This window comes from Globicephala melas, chromosome 2 (genome assembly GCF_963455315.2).
Source record: "Globicephala melas chromosome 2, mGloMel1.2, whole genome shotgun sequence".
NCBI classification, from domain to species: domain Eukaryota; kingdom Metazoa; phylum Chordata; class Mammalia; order Artiodactyla; family Delphinidae; genus Globicephala; species Globicephala melas.
This window is the reverse complement of record NC_083315.2, coordinates 71,319,749-71,342,300: the sequence shown is the minus strand read 5'-3', so window position 1 is coordinate 71,342,300 and position 22,552 is coordinate 71,319,749. Positions and strand designations below refer to the sequence as shown.

At 46.2% G+C, this 22,552-nt stretch overlaps 1 protein-coding gene across 3 annotated transcripts in view; it reads left to right on the top strand.

Moving 5' to 3' along the window:
- Positions 1-22,552, top strand: part of TLN2 (talin 2) — a 446,754-nt gene that overhangs the window by 79,552 nt on the left and 344,650 nt on the right. For all 3 annotated transcript variants that reach the window (XM_060294173.1, XM_060294172.1, XM_030878890.2), the window contains exon 2: positions 3,204-3,293. The gene's annotated coding sequence lies outside the window, so the exon portion shown is untranslated. The remainder of the gene's footprint in view (positions 1-3,203; positions 3,294-22,552) is intronic.

The window sequence follows — 22,552 nt, the reverse complement described above, 5'->3', positions numbered from 1 at the left end:
CGCTCACTGAATGAGCAGAGTTCTCACAAGGAGGGTAGAGTAATGAGGCACCTGAAGGAGAAGATGTAAGGCACCATGGCCTCTGTATCCAGCTGAGGAAGGAGGTGGCCAAACGTTCCTCTGAGTTCTGCATACGTGTCTGGGCTTCGCTTCTTCCTTAGCAGTTCAGGAAGACTTACTGAGATTGTTCACAGTAACAGAATGTGCCCCAGGAAATAGGCCTGCCAAGCATGGAAGAGGAAAGACCAATGAGTTCGCAGAAGCACAACACCAGCTTTTCCCAGAGTGACGGGCAGCATCGGGGCTCAGCTTGGAATACAGGGCTGTCCCAGGGCGTGGACATTTTTTTTTTAAAAAACAAGATGTATTTATAGATAGTGCCCCAGGGGCCACAGCTGGTAACTATTCCCTGGCAGGCCGCACCCTCAGACAAGCACTGGGCTCGCTGCAGTTTCACTGCTGTCTTGAGCTGGGTCTGAGATGACAAGTCCTGGAGGTCCTTGTCACCGACCTGAATCTCTCTGTAAGGAAGATTGCTTTACTCTGTGACATACATAGAGAAGAATATGTGAAATGTATGGGAATAGTTTGAACATCTGGGAAGCCAACAACCAGGCTAAGAAATCAACATTACGAATATCTTAAATGTCTTAGACGCTCCACCTCGCCTCAGAGTTGTGATAAGCATCTCAATTTTTCATTTTAACTGAGCCTTGGTACCTATGTTTGTGTTCCTAAACAACGCAGATGTTTGATATTGTTTTTGTTTTGAAAAGCTGAGTACCAAGCACAAACACGGCTTTGGGAAGGTCCCTGTTGAAACTGGTGAAGGCTCCCAGGCACAGCCTAGGGCTCTAGAACAGTTATTAACATTGCTGGCTGCAGAGTCATACTCTCCACCGTAAGAGCTACATGAAGCCAATTTTCTCGCTGGTCCTTGCCCTTGTGTATCTCTTTGTAAATGGCATTGCCACTCACGACCCTCTTCACCAAGGGCTTGTAGAAAGTTCAGAGAGCAAGATAAAAAGGGACTCCTATTATATTAATTAAGCCGGGGTCCTTAACCAGAGGTACAGAGAGATTTCAGGGGACTCTGAACCCTCTGAAACTGAATCTATTATGTTCTTCTTCTGGGGGAGAGGGTCCATCATATTTCCAGAGGGGTTTATGGACCCTCCTTCCCTGTAAGAATAAGGAAAAATGTGGCCAATATGGTAGGTTGTGTTTTGTTGTTGTTGTTGTTTTTTTAAAAATTTTTTTTTTTGGCAGTACACGGGCCTCTCACTGTTGTGGCCTCTCCTGTTGCGGGGCACAGGCTCCGGACGCGCAGGCTCAGCAGCCATGGTTCATGGGCCTAGCAGCTCTGCGGCACGTGGGATCTTCCCGGATCAGGGCACAAACCCGTGTCCCCTGCATTGGCAGGCGGACTCTCAACCACTGCGCCACCAGGGAAGCCCTTGTTTATTTTTTAAAATGAATCCTGGGACTGTTGAATTCCTTGAAATGTGTGTGAGTCCGCTTGTGTGCGAGTCTGTGCTGGCTTTTTACCTGTGAGCATGCCTGACTTTGGAAAGGGAAAGTTGTGCCCTGGACTGTCCAGGGCAGAATCCTTGACCATTCTGTGGGTGGCCTAGCAGGCTTTGCATTTTCTCTGAAATCTGCATCTTTTACTCTTGACCCAGAGTAACTGAAATGCTAAAAGGGGGGAAAAAACTGGAATGGTTGCTGTAGTTTCAAAACAAATGACCTCACTGCCTAAATTCCACTTCATGCAAAAGAAACCCTAACTTTCCCCCTTATAAATAATAATGGACCTTTGGGGAAACAGATACAAATACCCATTTAGCGTGGGTGGGGGCAGATTTGTCACTGCTGAAGGAAACTCCCTGGAAACAGAATATGACTATTGTTACACCAACTTTGTAGTTACTTCCTAAGAGATGGCAATTTAAATTTATCATGACTGACATTCACTTCTTCAAAGTAGGCGAGTAATTACGCTTTGTATAAGCTGACTTAATGGGAGGTACTTTCAGCTTGTTCCAGCAATGTAGGGGAATTTCAGAATTCTCTAGCTGAAGAGTTGAGTCTTATTTCATCTCTGCTCTTTCGTGGATGAGTTGATGGAAGACGTGCAAGGTTAGGTGTGATCTGCCCAAGGTTGCATTGATTTGTCAGGGTCACCTGGAACTAGAACCCCAGGGGAAGAGGTAACTATTTACATGATTATGGCTTAAATATATAATTAGATGATGATTCATTAAAAAAAAATAACCAGAAGGGTCATTTTCTAAAGACTCAGCATTTTGATCATTCATTTCATTTTAACAAAATGACCAATGACAAGTGTTAGCCCCCCATATCTTTGAAATGTACCACTTCTTGTGGTCTCCAGGCATTTCCCTGGAGGGTTCTGGTCTCTTGGGTCTGTAAACCTGATGTATGGAGAAGGTGCTTTTGTTTTGGTTCGGTGCTGTTTATATCTCATAAATTCAGAATTTTTAGGTCTTGAGGTTTTCCTCCACAGTTTTTAGATTTTTCTTCTTGTACTCAAATCTGAACAGTCCTGAGGTTTTTCTTTCTCTCTTTTTCTTTTGTCTTTGAAGAAAACCAGGAGTTTCAGTTTGGCTCTTCAAAGTCCTTGGGGATTAAAGAGAGAGAACTAGGGGAACGATTAAGAGTTGTCTCTTCTCCTCTGTTAAGAGCCAGAACGAATAAGAACAACATTTATTTAGAACCTGAGTTTCTTGAAGGAAGGTAATTTACAGGTAAACTTAAGCTCTTTATAGACTTGATTCTGACATTCCCTTCCTGGACTCGCCATCACATGCTGCTGATTTTGGACAAGGCCTGTCTCTTCTGAGTCTTGGCTTTTCTCATCTGTAAAGGGAGGGGTTGGGCCTGATTATCTCCAAGGGAGCTTTGCAGCCGTACGTCTGGACTCCACACTGGGGGATTTGCAGAGAGGCTGTTGTGGAGCTGCTGCTGGTGACATGGTGCTTCTCCCGACATTGTGGGCAGAAGAGTTGCCATCTGTGTCAATGCACAGTGCTCTGAGACCACTGGCTCCGCGTGGCGTTTTCCTTTTCTGCTCTCTTTAGAATCTGAAGCCCGTCGGTGTCATTCAACACTGGGACAGTGTTGCTTCCCCACTAACGTGGCCGCCTGTACTGACTCGTGTCATTTGTCTCTTTTTTTGCCAGCGTGCTGCTGCAGGGTAACATCTGGACTGGGCTCCTGGACCCTTGGATGTTCGGCTGCCCGCAAGTTCCTGGATCGACTTGGTGAAAAGGGTGAGTAATCTCCATGTTTCAACTTTGGAATCTGAGGGCTGGAGGGGTAGTGGCTAGGGAACAAAGTCTAGCTGGTGGACCACCTCCCTCTGCAGACCTCCTCTGGCACGCCCACCTTCAGGAGCCTTAGAGATGGCAGCTGTGACTCCAGACACAGCCTTTCTTCCCCAACGGTCATATGGTTGGGGGCCTTCTGAATCTGCCTCCTGAGAGCTGCTTTGTAGAGCCCAACTTACCAGTCTTGATTCTCTATCCCTGCTGGCCTACAGGCCGAGACTCTTTTTTTTTTTTTTTTTGCGGTACGCGGGCCTCTCACTGTTGTGGCCTCTCCCGTTGCGGAGCACAGGCTCTGGACGCGCAGGCTCAGCGGCCATGGCCCATGGTCCTAGCCGCTCCGCGGCATGTGGGATCTTCCCGGACCGGGGCACGAACCCGTGTCCCCTGCATCGGCAGGCGGACTCTCAACCACTGCGCCACCAGGGAAGCCCCCGAGACTCTTTATGGTGGCAAGTGCAGGTGCTGATCCTTGCGGCTGACATCCTCTTCCCCAGGGCCTCCTCATCCATCACACCTGAGCCTCACGCCGCCCCTGGTGCGAACCCCTTTTATTTTTAATTTATTTTTTTGGCTGTACCACATAGCTTGCGGGATATTCCCCGACCAGGGATTGAACCTGGGCCACCACGGTGAAAGCCCGGAATCCTAACCACTAGGCAACCAGGGAAGTCTGCAAACCCCTTTTGGAGAGGCCTCCTCTGACCACCTCATTATAGACTCCTTCCCCCTACCCCCAAGTGTTCTGTCTCTTCCTCTCTCAGGCCCTTGCGTGCACCTTTCTTTGCACTTAACACAGGACAGGCCTCTTCAGTCACTCGGTAGACCACCCATTCATCCGTTCATTCGTTCAACAAATATTGATTAACTACCGTGTGCCGGTGGCTAAGGTTGGCACAGTCTGTGCTCTCGTGGAACTTCCATGAAGAAAGAAAAAGACCAAGTGAAAACCTAAGTAAATGATCACAGTCCTGTCTGGGTAGACGGCTTTGTTCTGAATACTGTCAAGCCCCTGGGGATCTAGTTAAACTGCAGACGCCGATGGGGTGGGTCTGGGTGGAGCCTGCGAGCCTGTGCTTCTGTCAAGGTCCAGGCGATGCCGAAGCTGCTGGTTTGTAGCTCACACTTGGAGAAGTAAGGTCTAAGGATCCTGACGCCCCTGAGACTTGTCCTCGAGTGTGACTCTTGGCGAACTGCCTGAGGCATGTGCCTGTAAAGCCCCCAGAGACCCGGCGGGAGTTTGTCTGGTGGGTCCGTCTCCCTCAGCTGTGTGAGGCTGAGTGGTGTGAAATACGAGCCCTACCAGAGAGTATGGGAGCCTGTTACCCTCCCCAGTGTCTGTGAGCTCGTACCTTGTTACTGTGTGTCGCGGTGTTGTCGATGAAATCCTCCCTTAAATACGATGCTTTTCAGATTCTTGAGGTGGAATCCCGTGAGGTCTCTGCAGTGTGCCTATTTTGAAGTCAGCATTTCTGAAAACACTGAGGCTGTTTCTTGTTTTTAAGAGCAGACTGCCTCAGCTGGGCTAATGTGGCACTTTAAGTGGGTTGTTGAGAAGTGAGAGACTATATTGGAAGCGGAGAACTGACCACAGAAAGAGCAGGCAGAGCGAGGGTTCGAGGGGCTGGCAGGGGGGCTTAGGGCACTGATGCCAAAGGGGGCGTCTTGAGTCCAGCTGGTGAATTGGCCCCTGGGGTGTTCTCTCGAGATGCCGGTGTGGTGTTGCCGGCTCAGCACTGCTGTACTGCCGCAGTCAAGCCTTTCAGAAGTCATGTTTAGTTTTTACAAGGAGCCAGATTGATTCTCCACTAGTTAATAGTTCTGGTGGCCATTGATGGAGCACTTACGACATACTAGGTTTTGGGCAAAGCACTTGGCACATGGCCCGGTGCCTTTAACCTTCCCGATGGCTCACGACGCAGGTAGTCACCTTTTTACAGAGGACAAGATTGAGGTCAGGGGTGACCCACTTGCCCGGGGTCACACAGCAAGTAGGCTCAGGATCCGGCCTGGTCTGTCAGCCCTTGGGCAGGGCCTTTTCTCCTCTTGCTTTTACCACCTGGATCATGACTAGAGAGAGGATTTTACTGCTGGTGGCAAGAGTGGTTTGCTGATTATTTGTGTTACTTTTCTTCCGTCTTGCCCTCATCATACCCCCGGGTATGGTGCGTCCCTGTGTGTCAGCGTCTGTAGCACTTTCTTCCCTTGAGTTAGAGGAGGAGCTTGGCCAATGTGGGGCAGAAATGAACAGGGAAGAGAAAGGTACATTTTGGAGGCTGACGTTTCGCCCCACCCTCGCTAGCTTCTGCCAGCCTCCCTGGGGACAGGTCTCTAGGGGGCCTGCAATGGCTGCCTGTGACCCTGAGAGTCAGGGCTACACCTTAGTCCTTGATGGTTCACAGCTGGAGGCAGAAGGTGAGGAGTCAGGTTGATGGCATTGTTTTTGAAGACCATTTTCTGGCCACTTCATGGGATTCCTGTATCTGACCATTTCCAAATAACCTTGTTCTGCTCAGGGTTATTTTGTGTACTCTCTATCAGATACACAATTCTAGAGCTTCATGGGTTTTAAGTTTTGAACTAGGTTCCTTGATTTTGGTTTCATATATATGCTGAGTGCGTGTATACACTGAGCCACTCACCAGGTGCAGAATTAAGTTGAATCCATGTAACTAGGCTTCCGAGGCAAGGTGTGCACTCTGATTCTCACGTTTTAGGCAACGCAGGAACCGTACTATTAGGCGTGTGTTGCAAACTCAGTGTTACTAAGTCCGTGCGCATCCCTACCCACGGGAGTGGTAGGGTGGGCCCACCCATGTAAACATGGAATTGGATCTTAAAAGCAGCGCCTTTTCACTTCTTTAGGCTTTTGCATCCAGAGTTAAGGATTTGGAGCTGGTGGGAACTGGATTCACCTCCCAGATCCATAGTGAGTAAACTTGTGCCCGTATATGTTTACCTGGGCCTCAATTTCTCATACAGGCACCAATGTCTAGTGGGTTCTGTTTTCTGGGCCTGATTCCTCAACAGTGAAAGGAAGGAGGTGAGTTTTACTTGGTTTTAGATATGATATCCTTGGAGCACTGCGTACTCATCCTGGCCATGCGGTCTTCAAGGACTGGCTGAAGTGCCCCTTTCCCCCTGTGTCTGGCTGCATTCCCTCCAGTTGAGCTCTTTGCCCATGTCTGAAGCCAATTTCTTGGTCTGTAGAAATGAGCCCCTTGAGGACAGGGATTATGCTTCATCCAGCCTGTATCCGGGGGCCCAGCGCTCAGCCTTGGGCTCAGTAAACATTTGTTAAATGAACCCAACAGTGTAATTTCCTTCTTCCATTGGCTTATCTAAAGCCAGTGTATCAGAAGAGCAGTGACTTAAGTACTGCTGATGAATCCCTGAGCAAACAGGGTGGTGGTAACAGTGGTCAAATGGGTCTCTGGTAATCATAGGCCTTCACAGGTAAACACAACGGTAGGTGTTCCCTTGCCTTTTGTGAACTTCAGAAGGCCTCCTCTCTGGGGTCTCCAATTGTTTTTAGTAATGGGAGAGAGCAAATGGGGTGGAAGAGGTTGAATGTGTGTCTAAAAAAAGTACTTTTCTGTAACAGCTTTTGTTTGTAAAGTAAAAGTATATTTTCAAGAGATACGTTACAAAACTAACTTGCAACCTGTTGATATTAAAGAAGAAAAGGAAACGATTTATTAGAAGGGAAGAGAGTAGCTTCCCCCACAGAGTCTTTGCCAAAGTGTCCAGCCTTTTGGGCCTGTGTTTCATGCTGTAGGGTTACCAGACTTGGGACTGTCTCCCCTCGCTGTGAATTTTTTTTTTTAAAGTACATCTGGTACAATGTGACAAATTTTAGGATGCCAGGGGATGGAGATGCAGGCCCCTCCCCGCTTCAAATGCAGGGATAAACAGTTTTCGGATACTCTGTGATTTGCCATCCTTGTTTCTTGCCTCTGCTTCAATGCAGGAGTCTGTCAATCCCTGTCATTCAAAATATCCCAGCCTTAGAGCCACTATTGCTCACAGGGCACTTGGGGTTGGGGGACACAGAAGGATTTTGCCTGCAGCCTATGGCCGAGTACCCCTACCCAGCAAACCGGGATGTTCTAATCCATTGTATTACCTTGTCTGAAATTGTGGGTCCATGGTGACATCCGATTCCAACCCTTTTCCTCACTTGGGACCCTCAGAGGCATGTTTCTCTTTATTAAAAAAAGAAAAGCCTGAAAAGCAAGGTTTCTAATTAAAGGAATGACTGACTGGGGATTTGGTAGTTTTTACACCTTTTTCCTCCTCACAGAGAGCTCTTACCTGGTTTAAGAACGGTAAAGGATACTGTTGACATCGTTTAGTTTTTGTGAGAAGGGACAATATTTTCAAGGTGGTAGCAGGACTCTCTATAACGTACTCATGACCCTTTGTGTGTGAGAAAGCATATTTTTTAAAAACAAAATGAATATTGTGTAATAATGTTCTGTGTAATGTATTTTAAAAACTAACATCGTGGACATTGATCCCCTGCTAAAAAGAAATCTATTCCATATGGAAAGACTGCATATTATTTCTTTCTGTTAACTTTTCATGGAAAAAGTATGTAACAGTTAAGTTGCGTGACCTTTCATCCTCCTGTTGCTGGCTGGGCTTCTTACCCTCCCTCTCCCCAGTTTTTTTCTTTTGGGTAATATCGCAATGAGCATTTTTGTAACATTTATTTATAGACCATATGGGCGCTTCTGTAGAATTTTGAGGTCAAAAGATATGCACCCTTACAAATTCACCTTTATTTATTTACTTATTTATTTGAACCCCGGAAGCTGGCAGTTTATTTTAAACAAGGTAAGATATGGAGTCACAAGTCCCAGTCCTGCCTCAAACAATTTGTACTGGACTTTCCTGGGCACCATATGTCTTTCAAGTAAATGAGCTTCTGAGGCAACAGAGAAGCAATAGAGAAAACCAAGCATAAAAATTCACCTTTAAAAAGATGATATACTTAGGTTCCCAATGACCTGAGGTCTGTCACTAGTACAGAATGTTGTTAATCTTAAATTTTTGTCATTTTGAAAGCTAAATATATAGAAGACTCCAAAAAAATATGGCCCTGGCAGGTCTGGGGGTTCATAGGGCTTCAAACAAAGTCTAACTAGCGGGGCTTGCCAGGATGCCCTCTCTGGTTCTGTGTTTCAGCCTTCGAGGCCTCGTCTCTGGACTTACCCTGTCCTCTCCGCGGGCTCCTTTTCTCTGCATCCCTCCCGTTCTTGATTAGACCCAGTGGTGCCGAGTGTTGATAGATACTCAGGAGCGTGTGTTCAAGCACGTGGGTGAGGGAAGTTGTGGGTCAGGCTGGAGGTGGCTTCTTGCTGCCCAGGCAGCTGTGGCCTCACTTCCTTCTCCAGTTCCCCACCTCTGTTCCTGCTCAGAGGGAAGCTCCTTGGCACACTTACTGTCGATGGCCATGCCAGGCTGTCTGCAGCCGGGGTCTCCCAGGCACCCAGAATTGCTCTGTGACATTTCAGGGGCACGTTTCTCCAACGCAGTCATGGTTCCTCTTTGTCATTCAGCAGGCGTCTGTGGCGGATCTTGTATTTAACAGGAGTGTGGATGATGACAGGATGATAAAAGGCTGATAAAATTCCCTGTAGGTGAGCTTTGCTGGTCTTCCCACCCAAGAACAGGCTTCTTTCCTTTTGTATAGCAGCCGGCACCCTGTCTGGCTGATTCCTGCACCCTGGTGCTTAGGACAGGCTCCCTTTTGGGCCAGAACCATTTCCAGTACAAGTCCCTGGTACCTAAATACTCTTTGCTTTAGAGGTGATGCTCTCTATCTCTGGATAGCTCTCCTGGGCAGCCCACCTGGTGGGCTTCAGTTTTGAGTAGATGCGACGAAGATCGTCAAAAGGAATGACAGCTCTTTTCTCCTGGGTCTGTCTTGGTTGGCTTTGACTTCTTGCCCCTGGAACTGCACTTCCACGGGGCACGCACACTCTCCAGCTGTTGATAGAAGGAAGAAGTGGAAGCTCCAAATAGTCTCTGCCCCCAAACCTACCATCTTAACAGCCATGAGGTTTGGCATGGGCCTTACGAGCGAGACTGAATCATAGTTAGGACAGTAGCTGTTTTCCCCAGATGTTTTTTTCAATGGAAATATTTCAGTGGTAAACAAAATACCCTCAGACGTCCTCCTGAGAGCAGAGGCAGTCAGTTAAGTAGCTCCCATGATGTAGCTGGAGCGCATCACTGAACCCACTTGGCAGTGTGTCCTTTGGCCAGCTGCATGGCTCCCAGGAGATGCAAGGGCAGTTGCATGGGGAAGATGTTAGGGAGGAGGGCAGGGGGTGATCCTTGTGCAGCAGCTGAATTTCCAGGGCTGGGTTTGGGCTTTGCTGCCTTGAGGTCCCAATCCACCTGCTGCTGCTTGGACTTGCAGTGGTGAGCATGACTCAGAAATCTGGAAGGGGTCCGTGACTTCACTCCTGGATCAGAGGCAGCGCGAAAGCCCTCCGGGGTGGGCGTGGCTGCTGGAGGAGCGTCCACTGATGAAGTGGATGCGATGTGGGTGCTGGTGTTCTGGGTCCCTGGGGTTTGCCAGTTACTTAGGAACTTGGGAGACATTTTTATTACTAAAAAAAGAAAGAGCTGTGGTGGCAAAGTACTGTCCAAAACAAGGGCAGATGACACTAAATGAGTTCAGTCTGACATGGAGGTCGTTGGTTTTGTGAATTACTTACCTTTAGAGATCTCATGGTCCAGGGCCAAGCTTTTTCCAGGGGTGCCCCAGGGGCTTCTAGGAGTTTAAGAGGTGGACTGTAGGCTCCACTAATCCCACTTCTCAGAAAGGATGAAAACCCACTCATTTCCAGATGAGGGAAATAAGGTCTGAATTAGTTTTATATTGCCGCTGACACAGATGACTGCAAACACAGTGACTTAAAATACCATAAATCTGTTTTATCTTATGATTCTGTAGATGAGAAGCCTGATACGAGTCTCAGGAGCTAGCATCAAGGGCTCTGTTCCTCCTGGGGGCTCTAGAGGAGAATCCATCTCTTTGCCTTTTCCAGGTTCTAGAGGCCACCTGCTTTCCTTGGCTGGTTTCCTCCATCTTCAAATCCAGCTACATTGTAATCTCCCTCTGACCACAGCTGGGAAAGGTTCTCTGCTTTTAAGAACCCACCTGGATAATCTAGGCAAACTCTCTATCTCAGGTTTCTGAAATTAATCCCATATGCAAAGTCCATTTTGCCATGTAATGTAGCATATGCATAGGTTCTGGAGATGAGGACATAGACAACTTTGGGTACCATTATTCTATCTACACACAGGTCAGACGAGTGTGGTAATTTATCAGGTTTGCATGGAGGTTAGTGGTGCAAGTCAGCCCAAGGATCCACGTTTCCCGACTGGTCAGGGCCCAAGTCTTTTCCGTCCCGCTGTTGGCCACATTGCATTATGCCTGACAGAGGTTGAGTGGTCTCTGTCACAGGCTGTACTCTTCACTGCAGGCAGTCTGTCCCTGGATAAGAGGCGGTGGACATGAGGAGCACAGAGGAGCCACCCTTTCCTATGGGGAAACGGGGCAGCAGCATGGGAGCAAGGGGTGGGTGGCTGCGCTCTCCATGTTACCTTTGTGGGTAGGAGTTCGTGGTGACTCTTAATCCCGTTGTATTGGTAGTCTGTTCTTGTCAAGGCTTCTGTGCCAAGGAACAGAGACACAGGTGAGGTGGCTGAAATGAAGCGGGTGCGGTCTGTGGAGCTGTTCAGTACAGCTCCGCCAACCTTTATTGAGGACTTGGTGTGTACCTGAGAGGTACCCACCAATGCACTCGTCCATGCTCTGAGAAGCAGCTCTGGGATGTTTCTGTCCAGTGCCACCACATTCCTCCTTATCATAGACCGGATCTGCTCTTCTGTCCACACTTCCTATGGAGACCTCATACCTGAAGCTTCCCTCTGTTCTGCTCAGCGCCTCACAGCTTCCTGGCTCAGTCTGTGTGTCTCAATTTCTGATTCCTGGGGGATGAATCTGAATGGCTGAGCTCGGCCAGGTGTTGACTTGGGGGTGGAAGAGGGGGCACGGTCACCTGGGTCTGTGGGTGAGCAGATGGTGACAGGTGAGTTTACTATGCAGTGGGGGCCTTGCCTTATTCAGCCGATGTTACTGTGGAAATGCTTTGCAAGTTGAATTTGAATTCATTTTAAAAGACTTTATTTTAAAATAATCTCAGACATAGAGAAAAGTTGCCAGAATACAAAGAACTCCTATATAGCCTAAGCTTAATTCATCAATTATGAATATTTTGCCACGTTTGCTTTATCGTTCTCCATTGCGTATTATCTTTTTCGAACCGTTTGGAAGTTACACACGTCATGCCACTTGACCCCTAAATAGCTTCAGCATGTCTTTCCCAAGAACAAGGACATTCCTCTTTGTAATTACAGTTCAATTAGTAAAAACAGGACAAACGACATGGACTTACTATTATTGAATATACAATTCATACCCAAATTTTGCCACTTATGACAATAACGTCCTGTACAGCCATTCTTCCCCTGACCTAGGATTCCATCCAGGATCACGCACATTTTATTCAGTTGTCACGTCTCTATCATCCCCTTTAACTGGGAATGGTCCCTCTGCCTTTTTTCTTCGTCTCTGATGACATTGCCTTATACTCTTAAAATATGTCCGTTACATCCTAGCAATTTGGATTTGTACGATAATTCCTTACTAGGAGATTCCTCATGATTGGATGAGTTTCTGTCAGAATGCTTAAAAATGATGTTTTGCATCTTTCTGGGTGTATCACATCAGGAAGTGCATGATGTCATTTTGTCCCCACACTGGTGACCTTAGCTTTGACCCTTTGGTTAATGTGGCGTTGAGCTTGTATAACTTAATCTACATGTCGCAGAGGAGGTGAGCATTTAGAGAGGACCGCCTCCTCCTTTAAAGCTACGTCTGGTTTGCAAGTGCTTTTTGTACATGGGACTTTCCTGAAGCGGGCACCCTTGTTCTCTTCAGGGTGTGCTCCTGAATGTAGGTGGGAGGGCTGATGTCCTCAGAGCCCACAGAGAGGAACAGCTTGCCTGAGGTAGGGACAGAGCATCGTCTCTGCCCTTGCGGCAAGAGTAAGGTCTACCCTGGAGACAGAAGTACAAGAGCCTGTGAACACTGAGGTCCCTTTGACTACATCTGGCTGTCCTGGCTGCCTCCTAGTTATCTAAGAGCAGAAAAGATGGATGAAGATGTGGAGAAATCTCTTCTCTGCATGTGCTTGACAGTTCTCTAAACGCAAAAGATGATTGTCCAGGCTGCTGTCACTGCATTTCTCTTCTGACAATCTCTTCTCTTCTGACATTGGGCTGCCTGGGTTTGGTCGGCTTGCATGATGTTTGCATATCGGGCCTGAAAGCTCCCGGACTGATTATGGGGTTCCTAAGACCTAGGTGGTTGCTCCTGGACCATTATGGGATGATGGGATTCCTTGTAGATGTGATGCTCAAGACTCAGGAGGTTGCCATATGGGAAAGATGTGCTGTTTAGAGCTCTGGACATTTTCAGTTTGATTGTGGTCAGTATTACCTTGATTTAAGCTTCTCAAACTTCTACTTTATGAACTGTTTCTTATTGGACATTTGACCTTGCTGACCCCTAGAGCTGTTGTTCCCACTTCTTATTAGGAAGCAAACAACATGACCACATGCAATCTATTTTAGGGACAGTAAAGTGAAATAAAAAATAGGGGAAAGGTACTTTTAAAAATGAAATATAATACATGATCACAAATACTCATGAGTAACAGTACATCTTGACTCTCCTACCTAGTATGCTGCTAAAATTTGGGGGGAACATATACAGGGGTATGACACAGCCCCTGACCTCAAGGATGTGGCCTTTCTTTTAAAGGGAGTTTTATAAAGATTAAACTGATTTGTGGATTCATTTTTTTTCTCAAATAGTGTTTTGATTTGTTCTGGGTAGTTGTAATGCCTGAACTTATTTGTGGGGTTATCTCTGCATGACTTGGGACACGTTTGTCCATGTCATCAGAGGTATTGTGACGGCAGGCCTTCACCACGTCCCAGAGACAGCTGGCTGGAAAAATAAATATGTCTGGCCATATATTCCCAGAGGTTGTGCTTATGCCTGAATTTAAGTAAAAATTATAGGCAGCCTTAGGACAACTAGATTTGGAGACATTCCATCTTCCCCAAAAGAATGTTAATAATGTAATTCCTTATCCTGTGCCTTGGTATCAGCAAAAACTTCTTAGAGTTGTGTATGTTCTTGAGTTTTAAAGACACTGATAGATGTCACTTGCTTTTCTACCTATGGAATTTTTGCTTGAGGAAGGGGCTTTGGCCAGGTACGCGCCACCTTTTTCACACTGAGTCCTCTGCGGCTAATACTGAAATGCTAGATAAATGTGGTCTGGTGGTGGTCGTGTTGGGGAATAGGTGTTGGGGAGAGTATGAGAAGGGAAGCTGAGGTTGATGGACGAGGGCTAAGATGTCCAGGAAATGTGAAGAATAAGGTTTTGAGAAGAGCTAGAACGAATGAAAACTAAGATGCTGGAAAAGCAGTGGTGCCTCATTTACTTCGGTGTCTTCCAGGAAGGAGGAATTCAGTATGAGCAAGTTAGCTAAATAATTGACGTTTCCCCCAGTTACAGGCGAAACTGTTCTGCTTTTCTTGCAAATGTCTGAAGCACATTATAAACTTCTCCTCTCAAGAAGTAGTAGATAAGTATCATAATTTTATCTTTTTCCCCTTGTGACTCGGAATTCTGTGCTGACTTGAAATACTAGCTACTCTACAGCCTGTTAGGGTACGTGGGTTGTTCCCCTCTCTCTGATATGTCATCTCTCAGTTGACCATCTGCCTCAGGAACCCCTGTCTCTGCGCTGTTCTTATAGTAACATGGCTTCAGGCAGGACTGAAAGGACCCAGGATGTACCCAGTAACCAAGGTTGTATCAGTAGATTCTGGCTCCTAGGAACGGCTCTCTTCCGTGACCTCAAGCACATGGGCTTAGCGATGGTTGTTGAGTTTCTGCTTGGAGGCTTTTTCTCATTGCCCAGGGTTGATGGATGGCTGTTCTGTTCCTGGGTCCTAACTTACAGAGGCATGATGACACGGAGAGGCCAAGGCCATTGAAAGATGATTTTTGTTACGAAAATTTCCTAAGAGGGACCACGCCACCTAGGAGGCCTCAGGGTGGTCAGGAGGCAGAAGACAGGAGGGAGGAGAAAGCCTTGGCCAGAGCCTTTATCGGGGTTTCCACGGGAAAAGCAAGGCAGGGCAGAGTGAACAGTTTCAAACTGGCTAGTTTGAATAATCCTGGTGGGCTTTGGGCAATAGGGGTGGTCTCCAGGTTCCTGGTACCTGGCCCCCTTGGTGTGTGAGAGTTGGATAAAGGAAGTGATGGGGGCGGATAGAGACTGTGGATTGGTTGGCTTGTATATGAGCCATGCTCCTGGCTGAGACTTCGCTGTCTTCTAAGAAGTGGCTGGCCCTGGGAGGGGTGGTCTCCCCCGAGGGTTGTAAAGCCCCAAAGGCCAAAGCATCAAGAATATGGAAAAGAGGAAAATAGTTAATGGAGTTGACCCTGTGATGACGGATGCCACGTAGACAAATCCAGAATCTAAGACAACACAGTGATAACAGTGGCCTTGTAAGAGATGGGTCGCGGCTGCCAACTGTTCGACTTCTAGATGGATGTCAGGTTACTTCGGGGTGATTACCACCCTTGGCTTTAACTCTGTAGTGCTTGGAGCTTTATGACGCTGGGAGCCTCACTTCTCCTTTCTGCTAGAAAGTGGGGTCTTCATCATCAGTTGAGAGTGTATCCTGTGTTCTTGTTCAGGAATGTACTTCAAGGCCGATGAAGCCTCATTTCATGAGGGGGAAATAAATAACCAGCCTCTGAGAACTGGGGTAGGGGAAAGCTGTGTTGGTGGGGAATTTGTTTTCCCCTTAATTTCTGGTATATATGTATATATTTCAATAAATGGCTATATGTCTAACACATTGTCATTTTATGAGCAAGCTAAGTTATCCAAATGCATCTTTCAGCTTTTATTTACTATGTAGGTAATTTGTGCTATTACAGATACATTAGAAAATTCAGATCAGTAAAAGAAAATAAAATTGCCCTCATAATCCTGCTATCTGGAGATATCCTCTGTTTTATTTTTTTTATCTTACTTCATTTTAAAAATAAATTTATTTATTTATTTTCGGCCACGTTGGATCAAAGCGCATAGGCTTTCTCTAGTTGCGGCGAGCGGGGGTTACTCTTCGTTGCGGTGCACAGGCTTCTCATTGTCGTGGCTTCTTTTTGTTTCAGAGCACAGGCTCTAGGCATGTGGGCTTCAGTAGTTGTGGCTTGCGCGCTCAGTAGTTGTGGCTCGCGGGCTCTAGAGCGCAGGCTCAGTAGCTGTGGCCCACGGGCTCAGTTGCTCTACCGCATGTGGGATTTTCCCGGACCAGGGCTCGAACCCCTGTCCCCTGCACTGGCAGGCATATTCTTAACCCCTGCACCACCAGGGAAGTCCCATCTCTGTTTTAAAAGTAATTAATTCTTCAGTATATAACTCTCCTTTTGTAATTTTTTCCAAACATTTTCCTCCATTGCTTCCAGAAATTCTAAATTGTGAAATTTCCAAAAATTGTGAAATTCATAAATGAAAATGTGCAAATAAGGTTTTATTTATTTATTTATATTTTTATTTATTTATTTTTTTTGCTGTACGCGGGCCTCTCAGTGTTGCGGCCTCTCCCGTTGCGAAGCACAGGCTCCGGACGCGCAGGCTCAGCGGCCATGGCTCACGGGCCCAGCCGCTCCGCGGCATGTGGGATCTTCCCGGACCGGGGCACGAACCCGTGTCCCCTGCATCGGCAGGCGGACTCTCAACCACTGCGCCACCAGGGAAGCCCACGTTTTATTTTGCATTGATCTATGCCAAATAATTGCCTTCTGTTGTGGTGGAATTGTAATCACAGAGAACTTCGTCAGTTCTGCAGTCTGTGATGACCCTTGGCAGGTGATCTGAGGTGGTGCTTTGGAAAGTGCAATAGCCCAGCATGATGTTCTGGCCACCTTCTAACTGTGTTACATTGGAGCACTCAGAGTGCTGGTGCAGCCTTCCTGTTGGTCTGGAAGAAGGATTGGAAATCTGGAAATAACTCCTTGCATTTGCCTGTGTGTTCCCTTCTGCCTTCTTTGGAACACTGGGTTAGGATGTTTGTAGCTGGAGAGCCAGTTAATGGGTATAACTCACGATCTGGGAAGTCTGGTTCCTGAGCAGCTGTTGGCCAGCTGCAGCACTGGTAGCTCAGCAGATGGTAAACTCTCATCTGAGAATCTTCAACTGTGACAGAAACGGCAGAGCCACGCTGCCCGACACTCGTCACCCAGATCTGGGTTCAAATGTTGCGTCACCATCTAATGGCTGCGTGAGTGCAGGCCAGTTAGAAAGCTCCTGAGTTTCATTTTCCTCATCTGTAAAATGCTGGTAACCCACCCACCTGGTAGGGTTGCTGTGAGAAGGACACTAAACAAGGTAATGCAGGTGAAGCATCTGTCCCCACACCTGGCTCATAATAATCGTGCAATAAGTTACTGTCTTCCCATCCTCCCTTGGTTTTTTTTTTTTTTTTTAAACAAGTATAGGATGAATTTGAGCATGTTATTGTCAGGAGTGAATCTGTTCTAAGCTTACCTTACAAAAATTTCTCCCAAATCTACACAGCGTCGCCCCTCTTACTCTCCCAGGTAATAAGCTGGTCCATCACAAGGTGGGCCAAGTCTAATGCAAGGAAACAGCACTGAACCTCCTTGTCTACAAGAAGAGAGCATGCTGGTGAGGAAGGCTGTTTTTAGATCTGTCTAAATTAGCCCTCCCCACCCCCGTCAGGGTGATGCTGCCATTCCTTTATTGCCAGGAAGACAAATGATGGGAGGCCAGAGGAAAGCAGACCAGCCAGTAGGTGTCACGTGCACTTTTATCCTCAGTGCTTTTAGCATCTTCAGTTATCCCAGGGGTCCTGAGACCCCTGAGCTGGTGTGTTCCCTCAGAGTTGGGGTGGGCGTGGCCGGGGGGGTTGCCCGGCCCTGGAGCCTTCATTCGGGGCTGACCCTCCCTAGGGCTCAGGTCCCAGGCTCTTGGCAAAATTGAATTACAGCCTCTGCTTATGGCTGGACCTCAGCTGGCAGGGTCTTGGGGGTTTTAAACAAAAGCATGAGCCTCTCCAGAAGTGGATTAGGGAGATGTCCATTCAAGCAGGGGATTTGTACATGTTAATTCTCAGAGCAGATATCTGACTGTGAAAAGGACCTTGTGACCTGATTTGGAAAAAAGGCTGCACTTTGTTAACCTTTATTCCCGTAAGAAGGAAAAATCATTACATGGCAGAGGTTCAGGCTCCATAGGAGATTTTCTGGATGATTCTCCATTTTAAGAGTCATGCTTCCACAGACAGGATAAAATTCTCAGGAACTTCTGACTGTCCCCACTGCATATTCTTTTTGTTGGGGGGAGAAAATCCATATTTCTTTCCTATCCTAAGCTTTTGTCCCTTCCTTCCCAGTCCTAGCAGATAAGAATTAAACAACTTTTTTAAAGGAAGAGGAAAAAAGACAAACATTGGAAAAGACATTGCCCTGTGTCCCACTGCTCCCCATCCCCCCACCCCCATGCTTATTCAATACAGGTACGTGGTGAGTAGATTCTGAGCAGATTCGCAGAAAGGCAGGTGCACGAGTGATGTGGGCCCCTGACATTCAGGCAGCTCAGCTCCTCCTCTGAGCCTGCCTCAGATGCCGCTCCCTCCTGACGCCTTCCCCAGTCACCCCACCCCCAGCTGAGCCCTCCTCCCTCTCTGTTCCTGTAAGGCTGTTGACATCTATTTCCAAGAAGGCAATATGGGGTAAAGGAGGGCACAGCCACATGGAATTGGAAGACCTGAGTCCAGACGCGGGCTTCATCACCTCCCAGCCGCGACTCTGAGCTTCTGAGCCTGAACTTCCTTCACTGCACTTGAGTTACACTGTGCCGGCTCGTCTCCCAGCTAGAAAACGGAAGTCCTGGAGGACAGGATGTTGTTCATCCTGTTATTTCCAGTCATTTATTTAGTCATCCATTTCTTTATACAGTTACCCTCTTAGGACCCAAGAATAGAGAGATGAACTTGGTGCTTGTGGCACATGGTAGGAACTACAAACTGCTCCTTCCCCCGCCCCTTCTTTTTCCTTGAGTGACGTAATCCACATATAGTTGAGGGAGCTTTGGATAGTTCTTCCCAGAGCATTAAGTAGAGAGGAGCAGAACGTGGCCTGCTTGTTGACCCTGACAACACCACTTCCTTTTTTTTTAATTGCATGAGAGATTCTTTAAATTCTGTAGGGCTTTACAGTTTTCCGAAGTTTCACGCACACAATTCCATATAATCCCATAATGACCCTCACCCCAACCTCTGCAGTGCACCTTGCCCCCACCACCACTGGTAACCACTAGTTTGTTCTCTGTGTCCGTGAGTCTACTTTTTTGTTTTATTCACTAGTTTGTTATATTTTTTAGATTCTACATATAAGTGATATCATACAGCATTTGTCTTTTTCTGTCTAACTTACTTCATTAGCGTAACGCCCTCCAAGTCTCTCTATGTTGCCGCAAATGGCAAAATTTCTTTCCTTTTTATGGCTGAGTAGTATTCCATTGTATATATATATATACCATGTCTTAAAAAAATATATATACACACATTATTTTTCATGTTCTTTTCCTTTATGGCTTATCATGGGATATTGAATATAGTTCCCTGTGCTATACAGTACGACCTTGTTGTTTATCCATTCTGTATATAATAGTTTGCATCTGCTAATCCCAAACTCCCAATCCACCTCTCCCCCCAACCCCGGCAACCAGAAGTCTGTTCTTTGTGTCCGTGAGTCTGTTTCTGTTTTGTAGATAAGTTCATTTGTGTCATATTTTAGATTCCACATAGCAGTGATACCATATGGTATTTGTCATTCTCTTTCTGACTTACTTCATTTAATATGATAGTCTCTAGTTGCATCCATGTTGCTGCAAATGGCATTATTTTGTTCCTTTTTATGGCTGGGTAGTATTCCACTGTGTATACGTACCACATCTTTCTTATCCATTCATCTGTCGATGGACATTTAGGTTGTTTCCACATCTTGGCTTTTGTGAACAGTGCTGCCATAGGGGTGCATGTATCTTTTTGGATTATCGTTTTGTCTGGATATATGCCCAGGAGTGGGATTGCTGGATCATAGGGCAACTCTATTTTTAGTTTTTTGAGGAACCTCCATACTGTTTTCCATAGTGGCTGCACCAGTTTACATTCTCAGCAACAGTGTAGGACGGTTCCCTTTTCTCCACATGCTCTCTAGCATTTGTTATTTTTAGACTATTTAATGATGGCCATTCTGACTGGTGTGAGGTATATACCACATCTTCTTTATTCATTCATCTGTTGATGGACATTTCGGTTGTTTTCAACTTACAATTGTCAAGGTATGGAAGCAGTCTTGGAAATGCCATTCCCATAGGAGGCTTTCCTAAATTTAGCGGTAAAGTGAGACTTCCCAGTTGAAAATTTTCCTGCCCTCTGCCAGGGTAAGCAAGGGTGAGAAGGGGATCAGGGCTTACAACTTTTAATGAGATGAGTACAAATCGGGAGCAAGAGGCTGAATGCATGGAACAGAACTTGAAGTGCCTCCTTAAATAGAAAGTGTACGTAGAGAAATATGAAATGCTGGGATTTCAGACGGACACAGCTCTATCACCTATTCCACTGCAGAGGGTAAACTATTATTACTTTTCCTTTTTCCAGAAGCCATTTTGTGTGTGAAAGCCCTGAAGGACCACATTCCACTTAATCCCTTTTATTACCAAAATTGTACTTTGCAGTGAGGGGGTGTGTGGCTGGGGAGCCCTTTCAAGATTGGAGCCTGGAGGCATCGGGCTGGTTAATTGCATGTTTGTCTTTTGGCTTCTTTCCATTCTTTCATCATGGATGACCCCTTATCTATAATTTTTAGGTTTAAAAAAATAAGTCCTTTTCCTCTTTTGTGTGTTTTATGAAGCTAAACAGACGATGATAATGATCTAAGCACTAGCTTTGGAAAGCAATTACAGTGGATGAAAAGGGTCAAGATAGATCCTACCACAGATGTCAGGCCCATGGAGGCTGTGATTCCAGGCATCACCGTGGTCAAGTTGACCAGCCTGGCCAGCTTAGCTGGGCCTCCTCTTCCTGACTGACTATCCCTATGGATGTCTTCCACAGTTGCTGGTGTTATCTATGTACAGAGAGAACTGCCCCGTTTCCTGGGGTGAGGTATATGGGAGGCTTACTTCTCAGGTCTACATGACTGGGGTTCACAAGTCTGGTGGTACCTGAGAACCACATGTACAGCTTAGAGAGAAATTACAGGGAACCCCATCTTCTAAGATTCTGGCTCACTAGGTTTCAGATGAGATAGGAGTTTGCCTTGTTAAAGAGTCCCCTGTGAGTCTGGGATGCTCAGTAAGGACTGAGCATCACTGACCCTCCTCACCCTCACTGCTCGGAGTGGGCCATGGGTCCAGCTGCATCTGGATCACCTGGGAGCTTATTAGAAATGCCTCCTCTCAGGCTCCACCCCACCTTCCAGCATCAGAACCTACTGTTTAACGAGGTCCACAGGTGATGCGTGTGCATATTAAGGTTTGAGAAGCTCCGCCCCCATATGGTCATGTGATATGATCACTGCTTGATTGTTCCTGGCGATGGAATATTGATTCTATACATTTATGTCTTTAGTTTACCAATGCCTTCCCTCTTGAGGATTGGGCTATGATTTGCATAATCTAATTTTTAAAAATTATGTGAATCACCTCTATGCATTATGACTAAGTTTTAGTTGTTTTGCCTTTTATTGTCGAGTACACATACACACACACTAATGTTTCATTTAAATATACTTAACCTGTAAAATGAACTATGTTCTGTAGCCAAAGAAGAAAGATTCTTTGTGCTCTACTTTCATTATTCCTGCCTCTCTTCCCTGTGATGTGAAGCAGCCTCTGGCTGTTCACATGGAGGTGATTTGCTCCTCCTTTGGGCTATGATTTTCCCCTAGTGTCTGACTATTATTACACTTGCCTCAGTGTGCTGGAATTTTTGTTTACAAAAATGAGACCCTACTTTTACTTATGCCTGCATCCCCTGTGTCTAGGGCATACCTGATGCATACTAGGGATTCAGTAAAAGTTCATTGGCGGTGTGGTGGGTGAGTGAATGAGTGCCAACGAGGATGGAGGGCTTCTGGTGTATTTGTGAGTGTGGATGGTATTAGTGCCCTTGTGTTTCCTCTGCTGCTCCCTTCCCAAAATATCTGGGCATCGACAGTGAGGGTTACTTTGTTTTCTATTGGAGATCGTAGTACTTGATTCAAGAAGATTAAACCTATGGAGGTGAAAATTAGGCTCCATGGGTGAATCTTTAATTAGGTTGTTAGGATGGCCGTTTAGAACATCTCTGGGTGACTTGTATGCCTATTGGTGTTTTTCTCAGTTCCTTCTGGAAGTGCCGTGCTATGAATTGATGGTTCCTCCTTCCTTAGATGGGAAGAAATCTGTTTCTAGGTCCAGCTGTATCTTTGGGTTGATGACCTTTGTAAATGGTTCCACGGAGTTCTGTCCTTAAGTTGCAGCCACCCAGAACTCAACTAGCCTTGGGTCACTTCAGGATAGCAAGAGCCTCATTACAGTATGATTTTTTTTCTCCTGAGGATGGTTTTATGCCAAGAGACCCTACAGTCAGCTTAATATAACCTTAAGCTACTCAATTGAGAAGATACATTTATTGTTGAAAATTGTAAGAAAAGGAATGCATCTTGGTATCCTGGTGTGCATATAAGTTCTTCTTTTGGTGATGGCTTGTGGGTTCTTCTCTGTATTCCACAGCACCTGGCCCCTCTCTGCTGATGCCCAAGAACTGATGGCTTGCTATTTGAAACTTGGACGTCCTAAGCTTTGTGTCTTAATTGAGAAATTAAAAGTGTAGAATTTTATACCTGTTGTAAATGTAAGTAAGAATTAGATTTTTGTTTTTAAAGTAAATGCTCTGGTTCTTCTATCGAGCCTGAATTTGCTTTTCTTAATGTCTCTCGTGTACATTTATGATT